This window comes from Coregonus lavaretus (genome assembly GCF_964263955.1).
Source record: "Coregonus lavaretus genome assembly, chromosome: 11".
Taxonomy (NCBI): Eukaryota; Metazoa; Chordata; class Actinopteri; order Salmoniformes; family Salmonidae; genus Coregonus; species Coregonus lavaretus.
Genome location: NC_139998.1, coordinates 52,044,868 through 52,059,220, shown reverse-complemented (window position 1 = coordinate 52,059,220; position 14,353 = coordinate 52,044,868). Strand labels below are relative to the sequence as shown.

The 14,353-nt window shown below is 45.6% G+C and overlaps 1 pseudogene across 1 annotated transcript in view; it reads left to right on the top strand.

The window, feature by feature from the left end:
• The window catches only part of LOC311137318 (dynamin-like GTPase OPA1, mitochondrial), a 67,053-nt pseudogene extending 54,418 nt beyond the window's left edge, over positions 1-12,635 (top strand). Inside the window, exons 29-30 of the transcript in view lie at positions 10,240-10,312; positions 10,656-12,635. The product of the transcript in view is annotated as a dynamin-like GTPase OPA1, mitochondrial (transcript). The remainder of the gene's footprint in view (positions 1-10,239; positions 10,313-10,655) is intronic.
• The last annotated feature ends 1,718 nt before the right edge of the window (positions 12,636-14,353 follow it).

The following is a 14,353-nucleotide window of genomic DNA, read 5'->3' as shown; positions in this document are numbered from 1 at the left end:
ATTTTAAGCCTTTGAACAGATGACATTTCCCAGCAGGTGGGTTACCATGGTAGATGTATAACTAACATTTAGATTATTTGCCACGTTTATTGCTGAATGGTTAAAGTTGGCAGGTCTTCTAATTGTGTATTAGATATCGCCCGCTGACGTAGATAAAGGCACGTGATGTCAGTTTTCAGATATCGAGTTTTGAATGTGCTAGCAATGGCATTTAATTCTAGCGTGGCATTAGGGAATTTAGTCTGTGTTTGCTGCTCCTGCACAATGGGACGTGTGTGGGCTCAGCATCAGCTGGAGACCCGTATTTACCTGAGGGAGTTCAAGTGTTGGGTGTTCTTCTGGGGGGCTGATGTGCAGAGTATGATGTGTTTGTCTGTATCGGCCGTGCAATCTCTGTGGTTGTTGAGGTTGTTTGGGATCAGCGCTGTTCCTAATGGGATGTACTGACATGCAGGCTTTAGGGTATGTCCCGAGCCGGACCGCCAGATTCATCCTTGTGTGTGATTAGAAATCATGGAGACGGAGACATGTAGGGCTTTACCAGAGTGGGACCCTGGTTTGAGTGTCACTATCAGGCTTTGCCTTGGAATTCACATGGCAGGTGATTCAGGTCAGTCTGTCTATGTGTGTCTGTCTGTCTGTCGGTTTGCCTGCCTGTGTGTGTGTGTGTGCGTGCACGTCGGTTTGCCTGCCTGTGTGTGTGTGTGCGTGCACGTCCAGAGTTCAGCAGCGGATAGTCTACACACCTGTGGCTCTGAGGGATTATGACAGTGACTTAATTTAAACACTCTGTCATCCCGAGGCCCGACGTTACCCCATAAGATTGATTGGCCAGGCTACTTAGCTGCAGTGCAGACCACCATCTTAGTGCAAAAGGTTGGCTTTAGAAGCCGGGGATCTCTGGCTCTCTGTGGTTTACCATGATTTACAACTCGCAAATTACATAGACATTTTCTGAATTTACAACTTGAGTGTCTTGCACAGCTTTAACTGTATAAAGACGTCATTACTCTGGGCTTGTAAGTGAAGTAGAATTGATTTGATCCTTTATCATTTATTTTTATTTTTATGGTTGTATTGGCTCCTTTTTTCATAAGTCTCTCTCTGATTAGGCCTACTCCTCTGCGTTTAATAATTCTGCTGTTTTCCTGCATGAAAGCTCTTGAACCCATCAGCACTAGTGAAGATAAATCCACTTTGCAAATTAAATCTCCAGATTTTCCCTGGTAACCCAATTTTACATGTCACCCTTCAAAGCCATAGCAATGTCTGTCAATAAAACTTGCCCAGGAGACTACGAAACACATCCTCACCTTTCCAGGAGACGACACAACACATCCTACCCAGGAGACTACACAACAACTGGCGTAACTGCCCAGTAGACTACACAACACCCGGTGTAACTGCCCAGTAGACTACACAACACATCCTACCCAGGAGACTACACAACACCTGGCGTAACTACCCAGTAGACTACACAACACCCGGTGTAACTACCCAGGAGACTACACAACACCTGGCGTAACTGCCCAGTAGACTACACAACACCCGGTGTAACTGCCCAGGAGACTACACAACACCTGGCGTAACTACCCAGGAGACTACACAACACCCGGTGTAACTGTCCAGTAGACTACACAACACCTAGCGTAACTACCCAGGAGACTACACAACACCTGGCGTAACTACCCAGGAGACTACACAACACCCGGTGTAACTGCCCAGTAGACTACACAACACCTAGCGTAACTACCCAGGAGACTACACAACACCTGGCGTAACTACCCAGGAGACTACACAACACCTGGCGTAACTACCCAGGAGACTACACATCACCTGGCGTAACTACCCAGGAGACTACACAACACCTGGCGTAACTACCCAGGAGACTACACAACACCCGGTGTAACTACCCAGGAGACTACACAACACCTGGCGTAACTACCCAGGAGACTACACAACACCTGGCGTAACTACCCAGGAGACTACACAACACCTGGCGTAACTACCCAGGAGACTACACAACACCCGGTGTAACTACCCAGGAGAATACACAACACCTAAATGAACTACCCAGTAGACTACACAACACCCGGCGTAACTGCCCAGGAGACTACACAACACCCGGTGTAACTGCCCAGTAGACTACACAACACCTAGCGTAACTACCCAGGAGACTAGACAACACCTGGCGTAACTACCCAGGAGACTACACAACACCTGGCGTAACTACCCAGGAGACTACACAAGACCTGGCGTAACTACCCAGGAGACTACACAACACCTGGCGTAACTACCCAGGAGACTACACAACACCTGGCGTAACTACCCAGTAGACTACACAACACCCGGTGTAACTACCCAGGAGACTACACAACACCTGGCGTAACTACCCAGGAGACTACACAACACCCGGTGTAACTGCCCAGGAGACTACACAACACCTAGCTTAACTACCCAGGAGACTACACAACACCCGGTGTAACTGCCCAGGAGACTACACAACACCTAGCTTAACTACCCAGGGGACTACACAACACCCGGTGTAACTGCCCAGGAGACTACACAACACCTGGCGTAACTACCCAGGAGACTACACAACACCCGGTGTAACTGCCCAGGAGACTACACAACACCTAGCTTAACTACCCAGGAGACTACACAACACCCGGTGTAACTACCCAGGAGACTACACAACACCTAGCTTAACTACCCAGGAGACTACACAACACCTAGCTTAACTACCCAGGAGACTACACAACACCTAGCTTAACTACCCAGGAGACTACACAACACCTGGCGTAACTACCCAGTAGACTACACAACACCCGGTGTAACTACCCAGGAGACTACACAACACCTGGCGTAACTACCCAGGAGACTACACAACACCCGGTGTAACTGCCCAGGAGACTACACAACACCTGGCGTAACTACCCAGGAGACTACACAACACCCGGTGTAACTGTCCAGTAGACTACACAACACCTAGCGTAACTACCCAGGAGACTACACAACACCTGGCGTAACTACCCAGGAGACTACACAACACCCGGTGTAACTGCCCAGTAGACTACACAACACCTAGCGTAACTACCCAGGAGACTACACAACACCTGGCGTAACTGCCCAGGAGACTACACAACACCTAGCTTAACTACCCAGGAGACTACACAACACCCGGTGTAACTACCCAGGAGACTACACAACACCTAGCTTAACTACCCAGGAGACTACACAACACCTAGCTTAACTACCCAGGAGACTACACAACACCTAGCTTAACTACCCAGGAGACTACACAACACCTGGCGTAACTACCCAGTAGACTACACAACACCCGGTGTAACTACCCAGGAGACTACACAACACCTGGCGTAACTACCCAGGAGACTACACAACACCCGGTGTAACTGCCCAGGAGACTACACAACACCTAGCTTAACTACCCAGGAGACTACACAACACCCGGTGTAACTGCCCAGGAGACTACACAACACCTAGCTTAACTACCCAGGGGACTACACAACACCCGGTGTAACTGCCCAGGAGACTACACAACACCTGGCGTAACTACCCAGGAGACTACACAACACCCGGTGTAACTGCCCAGGAGACTACACAACACCTAGCTTAACTACCCAGGAGACTACACAACACCCGGTGTAACTACCCAGGAGACTACACAACACCTAGCTTAACTACCCAGGAGACTACACAACACCTAGCTTAACTACCCAGGAGACTACACAACACCTAGCTTAACTACCCAGGGGACTACACACAACACCTGACGCTTTCACGTGTTGTTTTCCCCGCTCTGCTTTTTTGTTTAATCTGGCCCCTGTGGTGACCCCAGTTTTCAACCTGTTCAGTCCCAGGGCTCGACTTGTTGGTTCTGCTCTCAGGCATCTGGTTTCTAGATAAGCCCTCCAGAGCCAGCCGTGATTCATGGCTTTGCCACTGACGGGCGTTTTGCCCACAAGATCCCTGCTTTCTGCATCCGCCTCCCGCTGCCCTGCGTTTTTATAGCACGTTACAATACAGATTTAGAGACAAATCCTTAGTGACATGGCCATGCCTCCTCTTCTGTTTTTTACTTTAAGAGATCGGTTTTCAGTTGGGACAGGATCACGCATGCAGACGTACAAAGGATCCCGCCTCGACTGTAACCTTGCCGGTGACAGAAGTTGAATCATGACAGTTTGGGACAGGAGCCTCCTCCTGACCAGGCGCTGAACTCTGTCCTTTCAGAGTTGGCTGATGCTGGACTGGAGCACCATGCAAAAAAATAACTAACGGGCTTGTCTTGGCACCGAACGTTGGCCACCGAAACCCTTCCGTTGACACTTTCCAACACAGTCTCCCATTTCTAACACAGTCTCCCATTTGTAACGGCTGCCTTCCTCCTTTCACATCAAACTCCAGAGAGGGGCATCCCCCATATTAAAGAGATTAAGATCTCTCTCTCCCTCACAGCGTGCTGTACGACCCTCTGTCCTCTCTCACCTCTCTCTAATCTCTTTCCATCTGTATGGAGCGGTTGTTCGACCGCGGCCACACTGTTTCGCAGTCTAGTTACAGGTCAATTAAAGGCTTTTCCATCAGTCCCTTCTGCTGTTCCTGCTCCGTTCGCCGAAGGCTTACAGCATTACGGCTTAGAAGAGTGGGAGTGAAAGAGATGTATCATTTCCTGTGGAGATCAGCCGAGAGAGGGACCTGAAATAAGGGATTTCAGAGAGTTATGGGAATATTCATGACCAGATAAAGGGGAGGGCGGCTGAGTGTCTTGGGGCTCATCTCTTAGGTAAACATGCGCCTAAATTGAGTTTTTTGATCCCCCCGAGGCAACAGGCAATGAACGGCGACTCTGTCCACTTTGTGTGTTGCATTTCTGCGCTTCCTGAAAAGAAAAGCCAGCATGTTTTAGGCTTTTCTTTCCCTTGTCGTCTTGTTGGGACAAACAGATGGCGGAGGAAAAATAAATATCTGTTTCTCACCATCACTAACCAGAATATTGGCTTTTTTAAAGCCACCATTCACAACCTGTGCATGGCCTTGCTTTTCCCTCACAAGATGACAGGGGCCTCATTTTAACGGCATTATACATTTAATTGCATTAAATGAATGGCGGAACATTTTGCCTATCAAATTCTGATCTAAATGGTGCGAGATATGTCCTGCAGCTATGAACTGTAAAATGTACTTCAGTTAATGTTCTTTCAACGTGTGTCGTCTCTCCTCCGTGGTTGACCTGATGCAGTAAGTGGTCCACATCAAGCTATTTCATCACAATTTTATTTCAGCTGACTATATTTTTTGAAATAACTTCTAGGCCTACTCTCTATGACATTGCGCTTAATGCTGATGGGGAACATTTGCAGAATGATTTGGAAAATGTTAGTTGAGGATTTTTATTTTCTGCAATTTACATAAAAATAGGTCCTTGATGCCCTGCTATCTATAGACACAAAGAAGTGCACAGGGGCCGACAAACTGGAGCCAGGGCTGCATAAGTGCACAGTGCCCCTCATCGCTGGCACAATAACCCACATTTTAAATGAAACATTGATATCAGGAAATATTCCTAAAGTATGGAGGGTTGCTTACGTGCTGCCACTCTATTAGGTTGGGGACACTAGTGTCCTTCATGATTATCATGCCATGTCTTTCTTGTCTAGCTAAGATTCTTCAATCTTTGGTAAATTTGGTACAACTTCATTCCTTTTTATCTGAGAATTGTGTTCTGAATGTACATCAATCGGGGTTTAGACCAGGGCACAGTACTGTTACTGCAACCACGTTAGTTGTAAATTATATTGTCAATGCTTTAGATGCCTAAATGAATTGTGCTGCCTCGTTTGTTCGTTTGACACGGTTGATCATTCTATTTTATTGAGTGAGTTGTCCTGCGCGCTGATGCCTGTATGTGGTTTCAGAACTATCTCAGTAATAGAACTCAGGCTATTGTCACAGAGGGGGTCAAATCTGAATTCCTTGAAGTGCATAAAGGGGTACCCCAGGGTTCAATTCTGGGGCCACTAATGTTTACATTGTATATACAGTGCCTTCAGAAAGTATTCAGACCGCTTGACTTCCTCCACATTTTGTTATGTTACAACAAAAACCAAGCCATGAGGTCGAAGAAATTGTCCGTAGAGCTCCGAGACAGGATTGTGTCGTGGCACAGATCTGGGGAAGGGTACCGAAAAATGTCTGCAACATTGAAGGTCCCCAAGAACACAGTAGCCTCCATCATTCTTAAATGGAAGAAGTTTGCAACCACCAAGACTCTTCCTAGAGCTGGCCGGCCCGCCAAACTGAGCAATCAGGGGAGAAGGGCCTTGGTCAGGGAGGTGCCAAGAACCCGATGGTCACTCTGACAGAGCTCTAGAGTTCCTCTGTGGAGATGGGAGAACCTTCCAGAAGGACAACCTTCTCTGTAGCACTCCACCAATCAGGCCTTTATGGTAGAGTGGCTAGATGGAAGCCACTCCTCAGTTTAAGGCACATGACAGCTCGCTTGGAGTTTTCCAAAAGGCACCTAAAGACTCTCAGACTATAAGAAACAAGATTATCTGGTCTGATGAAACCAAGATTGAACTTTGGTCTGAATGCTAAGCGTCATGTCTGGAGGAAACGTTGCACCATCCCTACGGTGAAGCATGGTGGTGGCAGCATCATGCTGTGGGGATGTTTTCAGGGACTGGGAGACTAGTCAGGATCGAGGCAAAGATGAACGGAGCAAAGTACAGAGATCCTTGATTAAAACCTGCTCCAGAGCTCTCAGGACCTCGGACTGGGGCAAAGGTTCACCTTCCAACAGGACATTGACCCTAAGCACACAGCCAAGACAACGCAGGAGTGGCTTTGGGACAAGTCTCTGAATGTCCTTAAGTGGCCCAGCCAGAGCCCGGACTTGAAGCTGTGCAGCGACACTCCCCATCCAACCTGACAGAGCTTGAGAGGATCTGCAGAGAAGAATGGGAGAAACTCCCCAAATACAGGTGTGCCAAGCTTGTGGCATCATACCCAATAAGACTCAAGGCTTTAATCACTGCCGAAGGTGCTTCAACAAAGTACTGAGTAAAGGGTCTGAATACTATGTAAATGTGATATTTCAGTATTTAAAAAAATTAAATAAATTGGCAACAATTTCTAAAAACCTGTTTTTGCTTTGTGATTATGGGGTATTGTGTGTAGATTGATGAGGGAAAAAAAACAATTTAATCAGTTTGTAACCTAACAATGTGTAAAAAGTAAAGGGGTCTGAATACTTTGCAAAGGCACTGTAAAATGGAAATACTGTGACATTTTTTTATATAAATGTTTATGCTGATCAAACAGTATTGTACTCTGTTGCACCATCTGTAAACCAAGCATTTTCACATTTGCAGTGTGATTTCCAAGCACTGCAGAAGTCATTCTTGGATCTTAATGCAAACAAAACAAAAGACATACTATTTTCTAAGTCTCATAACTTAGACATAAGTGACATTGAAATTACTAGCCTGAACGGAACACAAATTGAAAGAGTTCCCTCTTATAAATATCCTGGAATCTGTCTAGATGATAAATTGGCGTTTAAAACGCATGTTACTGAGCTGGTAAAGACATTGAAGATCAAAATGGGATTGATTTACTGAAATCGAGCACGTCTGTCTTTTGTCCAGGCCACTTTTATGTCTGTTATAGATTACGGAGATATAATCTACAGCAAGCAGCAGCTTCCACACTTAAAGATGCTGTTTTCCATTGTGCCCTTATATTCATTACTGGTGATCATTTTAGAACTCACCATTTTGTATTGTATCAAAAAGTGGGTTGGGCCTCTGTATGTAAGAAGAGAGCAGCATTCTCTTTTGGTTTATTTACAAAGCGCTCCTGCAGAGACTTGCGATGTATCTGACATCACTGGTCAAGGTCACAACAATAGAACACAGTATGAGAGCACAACATTGGATAGAGCTAGAGGTTCCAATGGTGGCTTCTGATTTTAGGGAGAGCAGCTTTTGGATGTTATGCTCCACAGATGTGGAATGTGTTGCAGGGGAGGCTCAGACTTGAATACCTGTTGCCCTTTAGGGAATTTATAACATTAGTGGGGAATCCTCTAAGTGAAGATAGTGTTTGTTTTGTAATTTAGTATTTTATTGTGTTTTGTATTGATGTGTGTGTTTTGTATGCGGGGCTGATTTGAGAAACAGACTTGGTCTCAATATGACACCCTGGTAAAATAAGAGAAATGAACTGGACACAGGACCCTTAATAGTGCCACATCTAGACTCTGCTGAGCTTTGAAGTTGAGCCAGGGGTTTTCCCTGGCTTGTTTTGATGATGTGACAGAGATGTCTCTCCCTCCTCCTCTGCGGTATGTGTGTTCCTTAACTTCCTTTGAGCCGTGCGGTTGGGTAGTGAGTTCTAGAGTGGGGCTACAGCCGGGTTAGGTTTCAGGCCCGTCACACCTGCCGTGATCTTCGTGCCCTCTTTCCCAGCCCTAATACCTACATTAGGTGTTGTAATCTCCCCCTAGCGCCTCCCCATGTGCCTTTTGTTTTTCATGGCTTAGGTGTGTGTGTCTTGGTCATAGTGATTTCTCCTGACTTTTTAGTGTTATATTTCAGGACTCGGAGGTGTGTGTGCGCATCCTTAAAGACTGCCGTGTGACTTTCATCCGTCAGAAAGGGATACCTCTGCACCCGTGCCCCCCGCCAAAGGGTCTCGCACGAGCCCCTCTCTTTAGGATAAGGTTACCCTCTAAATATAGCTCCCACCTTTTGTGTTGACCTGAAATGGACACTTAAAGGAGTAGTTCACTTTTTTACAACTTGATGTTAGATGGTTCTTCACCCTGAAAGTAGTCTTTGGGCCAGGAGAAACTGTAATCCATGGTTCAGTTTTCTTTAAACAGCCACTACAAACTTCAGCTAACCTTAGCCACCACAAGCTAACAATCAATGGAAGTAATGGGGGCATGTGAGCATGTTTTTTTTTTCAGGTGATTTTTACTATTTTATTTTTATTTTTTTACATGCCTCATTGACTTCCATTGATTGTTAGCTTGTGGTGGTTAAGATTAGATGACATTTCTAGTGGCTGTTTAAAGAAAACTGAACCATTCATTACAGTTTCTCTTGGCCCATAGACTACTTTCAGGGTGAAGAACCATCTAACAAAAAGCTGTAAAATAGTGAACTACTCCTTTAAAACGCTGTTGTTCTGAGTTCTAAACCGCTATGATTTATTGACCCATAAAAATAAAGGAGTCGTCTGGTTTTGAAGCTTTCAGACCTTTGTGTCTTAATTTTTTTTTAGTCAAAAGCATTTGAAGATACTCTTCTGATAGTATCTTGTGAGGCGTATTGAAAGTAGGTCAGTTGCAGTTAGTGCCTCAGAGTTTTGTTTGTGCTTGGGGCAGCTCCAGTTGGATTAGTCTACTGGAATAGAGTGAGACAGAGAGATGGGGCCAAGGATGAGTGCAGCTGGCACTGCTAGTCCGCTATAGGCCTCTTTTTCACTCGTTGGCTAATAGACTTACTCTTGCCGTTGTTTATTCAGCGATTAAAGTCTCTCTGTAACTGCAGCCCATCGTGTGACAGTACATGTTGTGCGGACGGATTTCTCCTCAAAAGACCATCTCGGACAAAAGGACCCCAACGGCGGGACGTGGTGACAACTTTTTGTCAATGTATTTTCCCTTTCATGTGGAATAATGTTATGGTATCTCCCATCCATTAGCTAGACGTGTGCCTGGAGGGACATACCATGTCATGTTTTTGATGTGGTGTGTGTGAGGTAACTGGAAATGGTCCACGACTCCCCTCTTCTTCAGAATATTTCACTGAAGTGGTTGTTTTTTAGGTTTGAGGGCTGTCAGTGGGGACCGTCTGCTGTTTGGCTGAAACAAGGTGCAGAACAATGGCCTGTGACACGTCTGTTATTCTGTTAGTGAATACATACACAATGTCAGGCCATTGGTTTCACACTCATACTGTGAATGTATACCACAGGATATTTATGGTGTATTTGTCTGGTACTGGTGTTACTGGTAGTTGGGAGGCCACGGTCACAACAGGAGGACTTAGGGTCTGAGAAACATCTCAAGTCTTCTTGGGTCTCGCAGTTAGAAACACAGTAGAATAGAATAGGCCTGATTAGCATCTTGGATGCTCTCCATATCTACTGTTTTTGTTTTGTAAAGACTCAACTAACCCATCCTCTGTCTTTCCTCCTCTGCAGAGAAGGTCCGTGAGATTCAGGAGAAACTTGAAGCCTTCATAGAAGCTCTACACAAGGAGAAGTAGAGCACCAGGTATCTGCCTGTCAATCGTCTCACATGCTACACATGCTACAGTACATAGACTATTAGTGAGCAGTGTTGTACAGAAATGTCTCTAATATCAATATATGTGTAAGCATTTCACTGTCTACACCTGTTGTATTTGGCGCATCTGACAAATACAATTTGATCTGATTCGAATTTGATTTGAATACACATAAAAATACATTTTATGATATCTTTGCTGCTTTGCTTATATTCAAATATTGGAGCTCGGCACATGTTCATAGTGTTCCACCTGTAAGGAGTGTTATGTTGAATACTTTTCTGAATCAGGAAATATAGAGTAACCCATCTCACCCTTTCTCCTTGGCAGAAACCATTGGAAGCAAACCTGCGGATCACAGAAGCAATGCACTGATCAAAGGAAACTAATTCCCCCCTCTGTGAATGACTGAACACCCAGTGGAGTTTGTCGGACGGAGCCCTTAACACTGAGTCGGGTCAGGTTAACAGTGTGGCTGAGCAGATAGTCCTTCCTCAGCTCAGAGTGGGCCCCATGTTTTAAAGGCCCACAGTGTGTTCACCAGACGTGTCGTCCTCACACAGGAATCCAACAACTGTCTCCTGCCTTTTTGCTCGGCTTTTCGCTTTATCGGCACGGAAGACGAAGGGGGGGGACAAGATTGAAGTTACACACCTCGTGACCGATCCACCTCATGTCGTCTCTCTCTCTCTCTCTCTCTCTCTCTCTCTCTCATTGCTCCCTCGTTTCTAATAAATGAGGAGGTTGTAAAGGTTTTCTCTCTCGCTGCCAACTTCCTTTCCTTTGTTTGGGAATGTGTTTAATCGGCTTGAGCACCTGTCAGAAGTTGTGTCCCAAATTGCACTGGTCGAAAGTAGTGCACTATACAGGGAGTAGGATGCCATTTGGGATGCAAGCCAGAATGTCTGATGGGGTCAGTCAGTGTGAGTCCGTTACAGACAGGTGTTGGTGTGTGCATGGAAGGGTGATGGGAATTGGGACTTATGCATCTCTCTCTGTGCCGCTGGCATCCACCCTCCTCTCTGTAGATTGACTAGCTGTAAAGGAAAGAACCATTCAGCCAGAACCAAGAACCATTCAGCCAGAAAGAAAGGGTTCAGCCACAAAGAAAGGGTTCAGCCAGAAAGAAAGGGTTCAGCCAGAAAGAAAGGGTTCAGCCACAAAGAAAGGGTTCAGCCACAAAGAAAGGGTTCAGCCACAAAGAAAGGGTTCAGCCAGTGGGACCATTCTCCTGCCTGTTGTTAGTCCCTCTTAAGACTTCTTAATGCGAAGGCACTTCAGTTATCACAGCGACTAGCTCTAACCCAACTCTACACTGCATCACTAACCCTATAGGTACAGGTCTAACTTATTAACCCACACTGGCACAACAGTCACCCTCCTAAAACTAGAATCTATTAACAGTGGATCATCTATTCCACACTAGTTGGAACTAAGATAATATAATATAGATTGGGTTTCTTATTTCAGGGAAGCAGAGTAATGTCTGCTATTGATAGGCAGCGTGCAAGACCCCACTATGTACCTCTCTCTGTGTCCTACTGTGTGTGTGCACCTCATCATCACAAGGGTTTATATGATGGCATTTCATTTCACTGTTGGACGAAACAGCCTCTACTATCTTGGTTCTGGGTGAAGATCCAGTGTTGGACTAGAATCTAGTTCAACCTGCAGTGGATGGAACCACATTGTCCAATCACGTTGGGGGAAAAGATGCTAGTGCCCTCGTTATATTCATAAGTGGTGACACAGCTGCACAGGCCTGGGCCTGGTACGTTCACTCTCCTCCTTTCACTTCTTCTTCTTCTCCATGCTCTCCTGCCTCTGGGCAGGTCATACTGTCTGACTTACTGGTCTCTCCTGGTCTCTCCTGGCCTCTCCTGGCCTCTCCTGAGGGACCTTTTTCTCTCTGCTCTCTCTTGCTGTTCTCTCAAGCCTTCTCTCCATCTTCTCTCTCTCCTATTTCCCCCCTACTCTTTGTTCCCAGCTCTAATGCGTGTCTCCTGATAATATGGAATGAAGGGGTGAGTGGCATACTTAACCCCAGTCCTTCATATGTGTATATGGGTTAATACCGTACATTGTGTACATGTAAAGCAAATACAAATCATGGATCTGTTATTGCTTATGGGAGAAATATCAGAGTGCGATGCGCTTGGAACAGGATATCCATCGGTTGGTTCAGTACCTATAGTTCTCTTTTTATGTTATAGAATGTAGTGTTTGCAGGGTGTACCCCATCAGATGTGCTTTATTTATTAAACATTTGAAAATAAAATTGACGTTAATAAAAATGTAATTTTCCAAGAAGTTGTTTCCATGTTATATCGACTACGTCTGTCTACCTTTTGTTACCACAGTATTGTAGAAGTGTAAAAGACAAAACGGTGGCCGTTCTATAGCCTCGGTGGCCGTTCTATAGCCTCGGTGGCCGTTCTATAGCCTCGGTGGCCGTTCTATAGCCTCGGTGGCCGTTCTATAGCCTCGGTGGCCGTTCTATAGCCTCTGACCACAGAACATCAGCCGTCATTTTGTGTTCGTCTTCCGACGATGCTACATGGTAAATCACCACCGTTTATTAATACCCAGTGGCTGTGCATGGCCAATGTTCGTGTTGGTCTGTCTTGTCCTTTATATATATATATATATATATATATATATATACATGTGTACAGTACCTTCGGAAAGTATTCAGACCCCCTTGTTTTTTTCCCTCATCAATCTACACACAATATGCCATAATGACAAAGCAAAAACAATTTTTTTGAAAATATTGCTAGTTTATTAAAAATAAAAAACAGAAATATCACATTTACATAAGTATTCATACCCTTTACTCAGTACTTTGTTGAAACACCTTTGGCAGCGATTAGAGCATTGAGTCTTCTTGGGTATGACGCTACAAGCTTGGCATATCTGTATTTGGGGAGTCTCCCATTCTTCTCTGCAGATCCTCTCAAGCTCTATCAGGTTGGATGGGGAGCGTTGCTGCACAGCTATTTTCAGGGCTCTCCAGAGATGTTCAATTGGGTTCAAGTCCGGGCTCTGGTTGGACCACTCAAGGACATTGTGGTCCTCTGTAGCTCAGCTGGTAGAGCACGGCGCTTGTAACGCCAAGGTAGTGGGTTCGATCCCCGGGACCACCCATACACAAAAATGTATGCACGCATGACTGTAAGTCGCTTTGGATAAAAGCGTCTGCTAAATGGCATATTATTATTATATTATTATATTATTATTGAGACTTGTCCCGAAACCACTCCTGCGTTGTCTTGGTTGTGTGCTGCAGAGATGGTTGTCCTTCTGGAAGGTTCTCCCATCTCCACAGAGGAACTCTAGAGCACTGTCAGAGTGACCATCGGGTTCTTGGTCACCTCCCTGACCAAGGCCCTTCTCCCCCGATTGCTCAATTTGGCCAGGTGGCCAGCTCTAGGAAGTCTGGGTGGTTCCAAACTTCTTCCATTTAAGAATGATGGAGGCCACTGTGTTCTTGGGGGACCTTGGGAGATGGGAGAACCTTCCAGAAGAACAACCATCTCTGCAGCACTCCACCAATCAGGCCTTTATGGTAGAGTGGCCAGACGGAAGCCACTCCTCAGTAAAAGGCACATGACAGCCCGCTTGGAGTTTGCCAAAAGGCACCTAAAGGACTCTCAGACCATGAGAAACAAGATTCTTTGGTCTGATGAAACCGAGATTGAAATCTTTGGCCTGAATGCCAAGCGTCACGTCTGGAGGAAACCTGGCACCATCCCTATGGTGAAGCATGGTGGCGGGATCATCATGCTGTGGGGATTTTTTTCAGCGGCATGGACTGGGAACTGGTCAGGATCAAGGGAAAGATGAATGGAGCAAGGTACAGAGAGATTGTCATTATGGGGTATTGTGTGTAGATTGATGAAAAAAAGTAGGATTTAATCCATTTTAGAATAACTCTGTAACTTAACAAAATGTGGCAAACGTCAAGGGGTCTGAATACTTTCCGAATGCACTGTATGTAATTTGTTTGCACCCTTCCAGGTAAACTG